The sequence below is a fragment of the Odocoileus virginianus genome, chromosome 24 (assembly GCF_023699985.2).
Source record: "Odocoileus virginianus isolate 20LAN1187 ecotype Illinois chromosome 24, Ovbor_1.2, whole genome shotgun sequence".
Taxonomy (NCBI): domain Eukaryota; kingdom Metazoa; phylum Chordata; class Mammalia; order Artiodactyla; family Cervidae; genus Odocoileus; species Odocoileus virginianus.
The window spans coordinates 25,003,438-25,016,875 of NC_069697.1; the positions used below are offsets into that span (position 1 = coordinate 25,003,438).

At 42.0% G+C, this 13,438-nt stretch overlaps 1 pseudogene; it reads right to left on the minus strand.

Annotated features, from left to right (window-relative positions):
• Positions 1–1,922: 1,922 nt before the first annotated feature.
• LOC110138199 (ADP-ribosylation factor-like protein 2-binding protein pseudogene) lies at positions 1,923–2,456 on the minus strand (annotated as a pseudogene).
• Positions 2,457–13,438: the final 10,982 nt, after the last annotated feature.

The following is a 13,438-nucleotide window of genomic DNA, read 5'->3' on the forward strand; positions in this document are numbered from 1 at the left end:
CGAACTGTGGTGTTGGAGAAGACTCTTGAGAGTCCCTTGGACTGCAAGGAGATCAAACCAGTCAATCCTAAAGCAAATCAACCCTAAATATTCATTGCAAGGACTTATTTGAAGCTGAAGCTCCAATAGTTTTGTCATTTGATGGGAAGAGCCGAGTCACTGGAAAAAACCCCGATGCTGGGAAAGATTGAAGGCAGGAGGAGAAGGGGACAACAGAGGATGAGATGGTTGAATGGCATCACTGACTCGATGGACGTGAGTTTGAGCAAGCTCTGGGAGATGGTGAAGGACAGGGAAGCCTGGTGTGCTGCAGTCCATGGGGTTGCAAAGAGTCATACATGACCAAGAGACTGAACAACAACAATATAATAAATATGGATAGAAATCATTATTTTTTAATGCAGATTTTAATTTTTACATTAAAAAAAATAGAAGGCACACACTGGGAATTAAACTACTATTTTTTTTTCCTATCTAGAGGTGTGATATACATGTTTTCTGGTCTGTAATATTCTACCAAACATTTTCCTAAACCAAACCCAGACGGAAGATCAAAAATCAAAGCTCCCTTCTTTCTCTGGCTGGGTTAGACCAGTGGAACATGATTTTGATAGAAAGAAGAATAGACTTGGAAGTGCAGAGCTTGAAGAATCACATTTTTATCAAACCTATCTCCAACTTAGGACTTCCCAGGTGGTGCTAGTGGTAGAGAACTTGTCTGTCAATGCAGGAGACATAACAGATGCAGGTTCAACCCCTGAGTTGGGAAGATCCCCTAGAGGAGGGCAGGGCAACCCATTCCAGTATTCCTGTCTGAAGTACCCCATGGACAGAGGAACCTGGCAGGCTAAAGTCCACAGAGTTGCAAAGAGTCAGACATTACTGAAGTGACTTATTACCACAACTGCTACCATTCCCAACCCAACCTGAAACTAACCAACTGATTTATACAGAAGGATTTTAAGTAAACTTGCACAAATACACTTAATATACTATAAGAAAAAGATGTCTTTTAGTCTATTTACAGAGTATAGCATATATTCATTGGCATCAGGGAAAGTAGTAACACCAGGGAACAATGTCATATTGGTAACACCAGTAATACCATCATAGCGCTAACACCTAAAAATGACAACTACTTAATACTTAGATTTAAAGTGGTTAATCACAGAAATTCTAAGATCAAATCTAATAGATGAATTAGAGTATTCATCTACTATTTTTATCTAAAAATGATTCTAGAAAAAAAGAGGTTTCTCTCAAAACACGGAGTCTATATCAGAACTAGAAGACAGTGATAGAAGAACTGCAAGCCCAAGACTAGGAAGTTGATTCTCACATGCAGCTTTTGGATAAAGGAAATCTTTTCCAGTCTATTTCCACAGCCAAACTAGTTATAATTTCTCCATGATGGCAGGCAGAAAATAGAGTTTCAGAACTCTGAAGACAGGGGCAGCTATTTTAACACCATATGTAAGTACTGCCCAAATCATAGAAGATCCCACACAGGGGGTCATTGCATTTGAAGGACTGAAAGGCTTACCCAAGTGAAGGAGCTGTGAATACCTGAAAGGTTCAGGCAAAGCCCGCCTGTGGTGTTTGGTGTTTGGGACATGGTATTATTCCACTTTGTTGACACAGGAACATATATGCTGGGGTAGGGGCCTTCCAGGTGGAATGCTTGACACTGTCTTGCTCTGGAGCAGCCAGATTCTCAAAAGCACATGAAGAAGTTACTCACTTTAGCAGGGATTATTGAATAGAAAGTGTTTCAGAAAAAGCAGAAGTCCTGGGAGAGTCTGGTAATTATCTTTTTGACCCGTTAATATCTAAAATTGATAAAATGCTGCAGAACAGAGCTAGTCTCTTCAAGATATACTCTCCTGGCATCACCAGCAGAAGCCTTTTCCAGACGATTTGGCTCATGATATCAGAAGGTTTCCAGTGCCTGGACGGAGGAGCGAGTGTTGCGTGTTGTTCTGGGAAGCTGATTTGCACAAGGAAGTCACCACTAAACTACTGCCTAAGTCTAGTCCTCGGCCTTCTTTTTCTGCTCTATACTCTAGAAACATCTCTTTAAATGCCAGAAAGTCTGTGAATGTGAGCATGTTGAATATGTCATGAACCACTTCATCATTATGGTGCTTTAACGTTGTGGTGAAGATTGCCATGTTGAATCCGGGTATCCGCTTCAGGAGCTGATTTTCAATATACTTTTCTACAAAAGAAAGATTTTCATTAAAAATTGCAATGTAGGTGAGTTTATTCTCTTCTATGATTTTAAACTCCTGTTAGTATTTGTCCATGAAATTTCTCTGCAGGACTTGGAATTTGGCATCCATGATAATGTCCTCCACAGAGCCAACAACAGCATCAAATTCAGCTTCAGCGGCGGAGGAAGTGGACACTGCGAAACTCTCTTCCTCCAAGACTTTCGTCACTTCCGCTATATCCATTCCATGGCCTTTCACCAGTCTGGGGCCCCTCTGAGGCTGGGTCTGCACAGTGCACCCAGGAACTCTATGCCCCACCCACCACTCTGGACCTGGCTCCCATTACTGACCTCTGGGAGCCACGCCCTGCTTCCTGTCACCATGGCTGACATTATTAGTCTTAATGACTGAGCAATATTCCACTATATGCTTGTAGCATAGCATTTTGATGCATATGTTATTTCTATTATTTTCCAGTATAATAAACACTGCTACAAGGAACACATATTTCTGAGCACTTATCCTGTTCATTCTTTAAGATACCTTCCTAGATATGGAATTGCTAGGCCACTTTAAAATTTTGATTTATATTGTCAAGCTTCTGTCTAAAATATTGTACCAATTGATACTTTTATAAGTAATGTATGATTTCTTGTTTCTCCAGTCTCATGAACACTTCGTGATATTGTTGATTTATATTGTCAAGCTTCTGTCTAAAATATTATACCAATTGATACTTTTATAAGTAATGTATGATTTCTTGTTTCTCCAGTCTTATGAACACTTCGTGATATTCTTTTTGAATTTTTCACTGTTTCTTCAGGTTTTATTTTCATTTCTTCAATTAGTAACGAGGTTGAACATTATAAATCTGCTTATTAGTTCTTTAACTTTAACTTTCTGTGAATTTTTTCTTCTTTAATCTGTTTTCTCTTTGGGTAGATATTTTGTTTTTCTTATTAATCTGCTTGTCTGAGGCAAGGACTCCAATGGCACTTGAGCTGCTCAGGAGTCCAGAATCCCAGAAACATTAATCGTTGAGCTATAATTAGTTATCTGTGGGGATGCCGAGAATAGCTGGGGTAAGGTCAGGAAGATAGAATCTGATTCTGGGAGAGGGAGGTCAGAGGAGACTAACAGGATTGCAGGAATGCCTGCAGTGGTAGATGAGATGAACGGAGTGGGGTGAGGCTAAAAGAAAGATAAGCAGGAATCAGCTTTGAAGGGATTAGGGGTCTGTAATAGATAGCTCCCTATCCCAATCCTGCTTCATTCCCTCCCTCACAACATTAATCCTAAGGACACTCTGCGTATGTTTTCTGCCCACAAATGCATCTCAGAGTTTGCTTCCTAGGAATCTGACATGGGATTGGGCATTGGGTTTGCCTGGGATATGGATGGGGAGGATGCTTCTCTTCTGGTAAGAACTGGTCCACCAAGAAGGGTAGAGAAGACTCTGAAATCCTTGAAGGGGTGAAGGACCAGGGGCATATACCAAAGAATTCATTAGAAAGTTCTGTAGGGATTCAGAGGGGAGTGGGTTTCCTTGGCTTGCTGCTACACAGTTGACAGCAGAGATTGATGTGCTAATTGAATCAGTCTCTTTATCCTTCCTCCTACCTTTCTTGTACATTCTGGACGTTCTTTCTTCCACTGGCTGAGTTTCTGAGGACCTCACTCTGAAGCCCAAGATCACTGAAATAATGTCTGGCTAGCTGACAGAGATAAATACCTAGCTGTTTTCTCTGTTTCCAGGCTTCTAGGGTTCACCTCCTCCAATTCACCATCACTAGCATGAGAGGAGAGCAATTAGCAAATGTGTGCACTAGAGCTCCATAACCACTCCCACCATTAACACTAGTCATTTAGTTATTTCTAGTCAAGCATTCTGCCTTATTAAAGATGTGGTTTCTCACAGTCAAGGCCAACACAGTTCATATTTAAATGCCCTTTAATTTATTTCATTCACTTTTTGCTTGAGAAACTGATAATTAAGATGCAGAGTCTTAGCCAGCCAACAGTAATCCTTTGTGATGGAAGTATGAAGAAAATCTAGGGCTTGAAGTATTTCTAATAGTTTGTTTCAGCTTTCCATAATTATTGCCCATCTCTAGGGATAAACACCTTTCCCTGGGCACATGTGCACATACCTTGGCTCAGCTGCCCTCTGGGCATGACCTTTTTCCTTCCTTGTAGATATGAAGACGAGTTTATAAGTGCTGAGGCTAAGAATGACTTCATGGTTCTGAAGAAGGTGAGCAGGGTGGTGGGGTTATATAAGGAGGAGATGGGACAAGAGAAGGAAAAATGGTGGTCCTTTCTCAAGGATGTGAGACTGGACGACACTTTGTCAGGAGGATTTCCAACTGTTGTCCTGTAGCTGATGACCAGAACCCGGGACTATGGAGACCATCACCAGCAGTGACCAGCACTCATGCATCGAATATTGAGACTGGGACCTGATATATGATGCAGAAATTCTCCTTACCCATAGCCACACCTCTCCGCAATAGCTTTTTTTCTCCCAGGATTGATGACACTATAATCTCAGCTGCCTGGACGCTAAAGCCCAGATAGTCATTGTCAAGTTAGGAGTTTGTCCCTGAGCCACCCCCCTCCCCAATTCCTTTAGTTCCCTTGCACATGAACTCTTCCCTGCCTCCCCTCACCTCTCTGATTTCTTATCTCCATTAAAATGCAATACATAATGATGCATTTAGCTCTATGAGCTTGATAGAATAAAAGGGACCCACAATGTTTGCTGAATTAGAGGGCAGCACACAGGAAATGTAGCCTGTGGGAAGTTATATTAGCAGTTGTGTGTGGAGTGAGTGACAGATGAAGAAAGAATGGAGTGCTGAGGGAGTCTTTGGGGTTAAGTCAACTGTGTCAGACTTTGTAATATGTCCAACTGCCATGATGTGCTTCACTGTTTCTGGATCCATCTCATGGCAGGTCACACCCTTGGACTGGCACATTTTACATGCTGGCTTCAGTGTTCAGTCCTTGCCAAGAATTCCAAATGGCTCAGTAATAGCCAACTGGCTAACGTCAGTGCCCAGCCTGACTCACCTCTGGGGCAGCCTTTCCTTACTTCCCTTTTGGGTCGTTGGGCCAGGGTTGTGGGAGAATGTGGTCAAAAGCAGCTGCTATATCCTCATTCCCTGTAATTCAATAGCAGCCATCCCTCTTCCTGGCAACTTTGTCTACAACACTTGGACCTCCTTTTCCCCTCATATCTGGAGTTTTCAAGTTTCTGGAAGAACAGTAAATGAAGTAAAATTTTATTTAGTAATTTCTACCTGCCCAGACATTGTTTTGAGAATTCCATGTGTAACTTGTTGTCTTTTTTTTAAAAACTTCTAAATTTTGTATTGGGATATAGCCAATTAACAAACAATGCTGTGACAGTTTCAGGTGAACCGTGAAGGGACTCAGATATACACATATATAAGTATGTATACGTGTGTGTATGTGTACTCATGTGTCCATTCAGGAGTTTGGAATGGACACATACACACTGCTATATCTAAAATGGATAGCCAACAAAGACCTACTGTATAGCACGTGGAACTCTGCTCAATGTTATGTGGCAGCCTGGATGGGAGGGGAGTTTGGGGAGTAACTCATTTAGTCTTCATAATGATCCCATGCAGTAGGTGTGTTTATCCTCATTTTACACAGAGGAAAAGGGGGCCAGAGAGGTAAAGTTCTCACTGTGGTAAAGGTCACAGTTAGCAAGTGGTAGAGCTGGATTTGAATAAGTGTTGTTGGACCCCAGAATCCTTACTTGTAACCTCCATGCTTTACTAATAACACATACGTAGTTTTGTTTCTTCACAATAAGTTTGGGCAGTGGGGTATCTCTGATTTTTGATGGCAGCATGCATGCATGCATGCATGTTGAGTCATGTCCAACTCTTTGCGATCCCATGGACTATATTTGCCAGGCAAACCCACAACTCTAGCATCTCCTGCATTGGCAGGCAGATTCTTTACCACTGCGCCGCTTGGGGAACCTTTTGATGGCAGTTGTTGTTTAGTCTCTAAGTCATGACCAACTCTTTTGTGACCCCATGGGCTATAGCCTGCCAGGCTCTGCAGACACCTACTTTTATTCAGAGTCCTGCTCTGTCCTTGGTGCTGAAATCTGGCCCAGATGCCTAGGGGACTCTTCTGTTTTGGTAGGCTGATGCTCACCGTTGCTCCCTCTAAACTTGACTTCTTCCATCCCCTTCTTTAGCTCAGATCTGCTCACAGATTTTCTGCTTAAAATCAGATAAAGTCTGTTCCAAAGCTCAACTTTAAAATAGTCCCAGACTTTGTCCATTTTGTTATGTTTACTTTAAAACTAAGGAAAAAACAAACCCCAAAATACCCAAAAGACTCTCTCTCACAGTTCTTATGGATAATAAAACTTAGATAATTTAGCACACTTTATTTTTTTTGTTTCATCTGCTAGGGAATATTTATCACTGGGTGGTTAGAATCCTTTTTGAAAACTTAGATTATAATTTTTAATTTAATTCCTTTATTATTGGGATGAGAGGGGTTTAAAAATAAAAAGCTAATCTTCTCTTGTTTGAGGCTAGGATCATACTGAGCAACACCAGAAACAGGCACTCGCAGAAGAAGAGAGCAATTAAAAATATTAGCTATTAGTTTTTATGTCGAGTGCATAGCAAAAAGCAGAGACACCAAGTTGCTGACAAAGGTCCATATAGGCAAAGCTATGGTTTTTCCAGTAGTCATGTATGGATATGAGAGTTGGACCAGAAAGAAGGCTGAGCGCTGAAGAATTGATGCTTTTGAACTGTGGTGCTGGAGAAGACTCTTGAGAGTCCCTTGGACTGCAAGGAGAGCCAACCAGTCAATCCTACAGGAAATCAGTCCTGAATATTCATTAGAAGGACTGGTGCTGAAGCTGAAGCTCCAACACTTTGGCTACCTGATGTGAAGGGATAACTCATTAGAAAAGATTCTGATGCTGGGAAAGATAGAAGGCAGGAGGAGAAGGGGACGACAGAGGATGAGATGGTTGGATGGCATCACTGACTCCGTGGACACGTGCAGGCTCTGGGAGATGATGCTGGACAGGGAAGCCTGGCATGCTGCAGTCCATGGGGTTGGGAAAAGTTGGACACGACTGAGCGACTGAACAACAGCAACAATGTGGTAATAAAAATAAAATTTGTCTCTCAGGGATGTTTCAAGGAATACATGAAAAACTCTTTATAGAATGAAAGATATTCATATAGCTATTGTACTACAGATATGAAAATTTTGATTAGCAACTAGATTATAAACTCTTTAAAGAGAGGGACTATGTCATATGCTGTTCGTATGTTGCTTAATACTGGATAGAAAATATGCACTTCATAGCACTTGTCGATTGATGAACTGACTAAATAATTGAATGCATGCTAGAGTTGGCACAGCTCCCAGAAAAAGGTAAGTACTCAATAAATCTATGATATTACCATCATTATTTTTAGAGTTACTGCTGTTTATTGATTTCTGAAGACTCAGACTCTTAAGGCTAGAAATGACTTCAGAGGCCATTAAGAGGAGCCCCATTTAGATACTGGAGTCCTCTCCAAAACCAGTTCTCTAACTGGCGATCCACCCTCCTGGGTGGGGTCCTCCTCTCTCTCACAGAAAATGCTAAGCTTTGTCCTACCTTCTACCCATTGGTAGAAGGCATTGTCCTACCTAAATTCTACCCATTGGTCCAAGGTTTCCCCTCTGTGACCATAGGGAGCAGTCTCCCTGTGCATGAGAATCTCCACATGTTTGAGGGTGGTTGTGTCTTTATCAGATTCCTTCTCCAAGCTGAACACTTCCGTTTCTTCCTATGCTTTGGCATGCTCCCTCCCAGGCTTCATGTCACACTCGGGATATCGGGAATAAAGCCCAACCCGCTAGATGAGGGTTAACTAGCTCATGAAAAGTGTGAACATGGGGACTACTTTTTGTGCATCCTCCAACCTTGCAGGTGAGTCTGGCAGTCTTTTCCTGCTGCTGAGTCATCCTGAGCTGGCGCCACTTTATAAAAGGTCTTGTGAATCTCCCCAGGCTGAACCTTACAGCTTGTTTTGTTTTAATACATCTAAGGTTTTGATTTACATTAATCTCTGTTAAATCTTTCTTGTTAGATTTGGCTCAGGCCCCAAACTGTCAAATTATTTTTGGATTTTGATCTTACCACCCAACTTCTTCTTATAGTGGCTAAGTTCGGACAAATCACAAATTTGAGTTATATGCAGTAATGTACTCATTTGGGTGTACTTGGAAGGGGAACTGCTATTTAAAGCAAAAATTGCTCATGTATCATAGAGAAGAAAAGTGTTATATTTAGTCTTATGTGAAGTAGCTATTTAAAAATCTTTTTCTTATGGAAAATTTCAGGAAAATTTCAAAATTCCTCTTATGAAAATGAGAGTGGTATAATCAGTGCTTCTGGACCCTTCACCCAAGTCAACAGTCAACAACTCATTTTCTTGTTTTGTCTTTATTCTGCCCACTTCTCTTACCCCTCCTGATTATGGTGAAGCAAATCCTGACATTGTATCATTTTATTCATAAATTTTTTTGTAAGTTTTTCTCAAAGATAAAGAATGTAACCATAGTAACATTATGAGATGGTTGGATGGCATCACTGACTCAATGGACATGAGTTTGAGTAAGCTGTGGGAGTTGGTGATGGACAGGGAAGCCTGGCGTGCTGCAGTCCATGGGGTTGCAAAGAGTCGGACATGACTGAGTGACTGAACTGGCTGAATAACATTATGACCCTTTGTGGGATGAACATTAACTCTTTAGTAATACGGTCAACTACTCAGTCTCAGTCCACATTTCCCATAATGCTTCATCAATGTTTTCATTCCAAGTGCTTGTTTGAATCAGCCCTAAGTAATGTTTATGCATTGTCATTGGCTCACAGGTACAGATTCCCATCCCTCCGTTCATTCATTGTAATTTATTTATCTAAAAATATTTATTTATTTATACTTTTGGCTGTGTTGAGTCTTAGTCACAGCATGTAGGGTTCATTGCAGCATGCGGGCTCTTTGTTGGGGCATGTGGGTTTCTTTCTAATTGTGATGAGTGGGCTCCAGAGTGCATGGACCCAGTAGTTATAAACTTTCTCTAAGGAGGACCATACTTTGAACACAATTTCTAGAGACCAAGTTCTCCTTCAAACCTCTTCCTTAAAAGCTGGGATCTGAGTGACAAGAGCCAATGACCTCGGTCACTGAAGATGAGAGGAGCATGGAAAGTCATTAAGCAGATGCCTTGAAGTTTAGGGTTGGACCCCCTTAGGGAGCAGCCCATCCATAGGACAGCCTAAGTGCTTTTCTGCTTTGGATCTGGTGAAGGCAAAATAAGACTAATGTCAGAGTGACAGTGTTTGTTGCTCAGTCGTATCCAACTCTTTGTGACCCCATAATAGTAGCTCTCCAGGCTCCTCTGTTCTTGGAATTCTCCAGGCAAGAATACTGGAGTGGGTAGCCATTCCCTTGTCCAGGGGATCTTCCTGACCCAGGGATTGAAGCTGGGTCTCCTTCACTGCAGGCAGACTCTTTCATGTCTGAGCCCCCAGGGAAGCATCAACGTCAGAAAAATCAAAGCATCTTGTGACTCCAGGATCTCAGCTAAGATATGTTCAAGATCTGAGTCACTGACCCATGTTGGCTAGAAAAATCAAGCACAGGAAATTATCCAATTAATGAACCAATTCACTGGAACTTATAAAAATGCCCACCCCTCTCCCTGTGTTAGAAGGCCCTTTCCTCCAAGACTTTCTGAAAACAACAAGCCAGCCGTCCAGCAGGCCGTCCCAGGCCACCAAGGGCTCCCATTGTCTCTGCCATTGCAGTGTCTGGCCAGAGCTGACATCTCTACCATCCCAGTCAGTCTTTACAGCCTGTGTCATGAGAAGGGTGCCTCTGGCAGCAGAAGTCAGTAAAGCCTTGGTAGGAGAGGGTGCTAGAAGTTCTTAGTCAGTGTGGCTGGATGTGCTGTCCAGGCTGGGGGCTTGGCACAGAGGTGTTTGGGTGCTGTTGGAGGGAGGTGGAGTTGGGGACATGAGAGGTGGCTTTGGAGGACCTTCTTTCAGAGTTGGAGGGAGACCCGGGGATATGCAAGATGAGAGTCTGCCCAGCACATCCCATTCACCTTGCCCTCTACCATCAGGATCTCCCTCTGCCCACCAAACTGACGGTGCACCCACTAAAGTCCCCAGGGACAAGCTCACAGTCCACATGGTGGCCTATTTTTAGCTATTTCCCTAAACCCTCTGAAACTCTGACTCTGTTCACCCTTTTAACCCTTATTTTCTTGTGACTTCTTTTGCCCTGCCTTCTCAATCTCTTCTGTGGCTTTCTCTTCCTCAGTCTACTCATTAAATGCTGGTGTTCTGCAACATTTAAAAAAAACTTCTTATTGTAATATACATACAGAAAAGAGAACAGACCTCAAGTGTTCAGCCTAATGAGTTTTCACAAATTGAACCCACTCATGTAACCAGCACAGAACATCCATTCCCATGACCCTAGAAGCCCGCATGCCCAGCTCCCTTCCAACCACTTCCCATCCTACCCCACCCCAAGAAAAACTGATTTCTAACAGCAAAGGTTAGTTTTTTTTTTTAATGTATTACTTGTTTTTGGCTGTGCTGGATCTTTGTTGCTGTGTGTGGGCTTTCTCTATTTGCGGTGAGCAGGGACTACTCTCTAGTTCCGGTGCACAGGCTTCTCACTGCAGTGGCTTCTCGTTGCAGAGCACATGTTCTAGGGTCATGGGCTTCAGCAGTTGTGGCTCATGAGCTTAGCTGCCCTGTGTAATGTGGAATCTTCCAAGACCAGGGATTGAACTCATCTCTGCTGCATTGGCAGGCAGATTCTTTTTTTTTTTTTTCTTCCATTTATTTTTATTAGTTGGAGGCTAATTACTTTACATCATTACAGTAGTTTTTGTCATACATTGAAATGAATTAGCCATGGATTTACATGTATTCCCCATCCCGGTCCCCCCTCCCACCTCCCTCACCACCCGATCCCTCTGGGTCTTCCCAGTGCGCCAGGCCCGAGCACTTGTCTCATGCACCCAACCTGGGCTGGTGATCTGTTTCACCCTAGATGATATACATGTTTCAATGCTGTTCTCTTGAAACATCCCACCCTCGCCTTCTCCCAGAGTCCACAAGTCTGTTCTATACATCTGAGTCTCTTTTTCTGTTTTGCATATAGGGTTATCGTTACCATCTTTCTAAAGTCCATATATATGTGTTAGTATACTGTAATGGTCTTTATCTTTCTGGCTTACTTTGCTCTGTATAATGGGCTCCAGTTTCATCCATCTCATTAGAACTGATTCAAATGAATTCTTTTTAATGGCTGAGTAATATTCCATGGTGTATATGTACCAGAGCTTCCTCATCCATTCGTCTGCTGATGGGCATCTGGGTTGCTTCCATGTCATGGCTATTATAAACAGTTCTGCAATGAACATTGGGGTGCACGTGTCTCTTTCAGATCTGGTTTCCTTGGTGTGTATGCCCAGAAGTGGGATTGCTGGGTCATATGGCAGTTCTATTTCCAGCTTTTTAAGAAATCTCCACACTGTTTTCCATAGTGGCTGTACTAATTTGCATTCCCACCAACAGTGTAAGAGGGTTCCCTTTTCTCCACACCCTCTCCAGCATTTATTGCTTGTAGACTTTTGGATAGCAGCCATCCTGACTGGCGTATAATGGTACCTCATTGTGGTTTTGATTTGCATTTCTCTGATAATGAGTGATGTTGAGCATCTTTTCATGTGTTTGTTAGCCATCTGTATGTCTTCCTTGGAGAAATGTCTGTTTAGTTCTTTGGCCCATTTTTTGATTGGGTCATTTATTTTTCTGGAGTTGAGCTGGAGGAGTTGCTTGTATATTTTTTGAGATTAATCCTTTGTCTGTTGCTTCGTTTGCTATTATTTTCTCCCAATCTGAGGGCTGTCTTTTCACCTTGCTTATAGTTTCCTTTGTTGTGCAAAAGCTTTTAAGTTTCATTAGGTCCCATTTGTTTATTTTTGGCAGGCAGATTCTTAACCACTGGACCACCAGGGAATTCCCATAGGTTAGGTTTTAATGTGTTTGTACTTTATATAAGCAGAAGCATATGGTTTGTGGCTGGCCTCTTCTACTTAACACAATATATGAAGAATCATCCCAAACCAGTTGTGCAGTTGAAAGGCGTTCATTCTCATCAGTATGCTATCCCCAGTTTATTTGTGTTTTCTGTTGTGATGGGACATTGGATTCATATTTTCAGCTGCTTTGAACAATGCATCAATGAATATTCCAATCCAAGTCTTTTGGTGAATACATGTGTGCTCTCGATGGCTTTGTGAATATCTACTGGTGAGACTGCCAAGTTCATAGGGTACTGATGTGCTAAATTATGATAGATACTCCAAATAATTTCCCTAGGTAGCTACTCTAGTAGTTTAGGAGAGTTCCAGTTGCTCCATATTTTTGCTAACATTTGGTAGTTTCTTTTGTATTTTGGGCTTCCTTTGTGGCTCAGCTGGTAAAGAACCTGCCTGCAATGTGGGAAACCTGGATTCTATCCCTGGGTTGGGAAGATCCCCTGGAGAAGGGAAAGGCTACCCACTCCAGTATTCTGGCCTGGAGAACCATGGACTGTTTAGTCCCCAGGGTGGCCAAGAGTCAGACACGGCTGAGTGACCGTCACTTTTCTTTTGTATTTTAGCTCTTTGGAAGGAGGCATTATTTTATGTCTTGGTGGTTTTAATTTGTATGTCCCATAGTGGTTAATGATACTGGGCTCCTTTTATATTTATTGCCATTCGGATACCATCTTCCATATCTGTCTTCTGCCCAGTTTTCTACTGAGTGGGCTGTCTGTCTCTCTTGTTGATTTATAGGGGTTCTTTATATGTTCTGGATATTAGCCCTTTGTTCATGTATGAATACTGTTTCCTGCTCTGTAGGTTACTCACTCTTTAGTGGAGCTTTTTGATAAAACAGTTACTTTATCTCATAAGTTCATCATGTTTTTCTTTAGTGTGGTGCTTTTCAAGTCCCATACTCTGCTCTTTACTCTAAGGTCATGATGATATTCTCTGGTGTTTCCTAAAAGGTTTACTGTTGTAAATCTCATTTACATTCAGATCTGTAGTTGACTCTTGGGTATGCTTTTTCCTGTACATGGTCATCA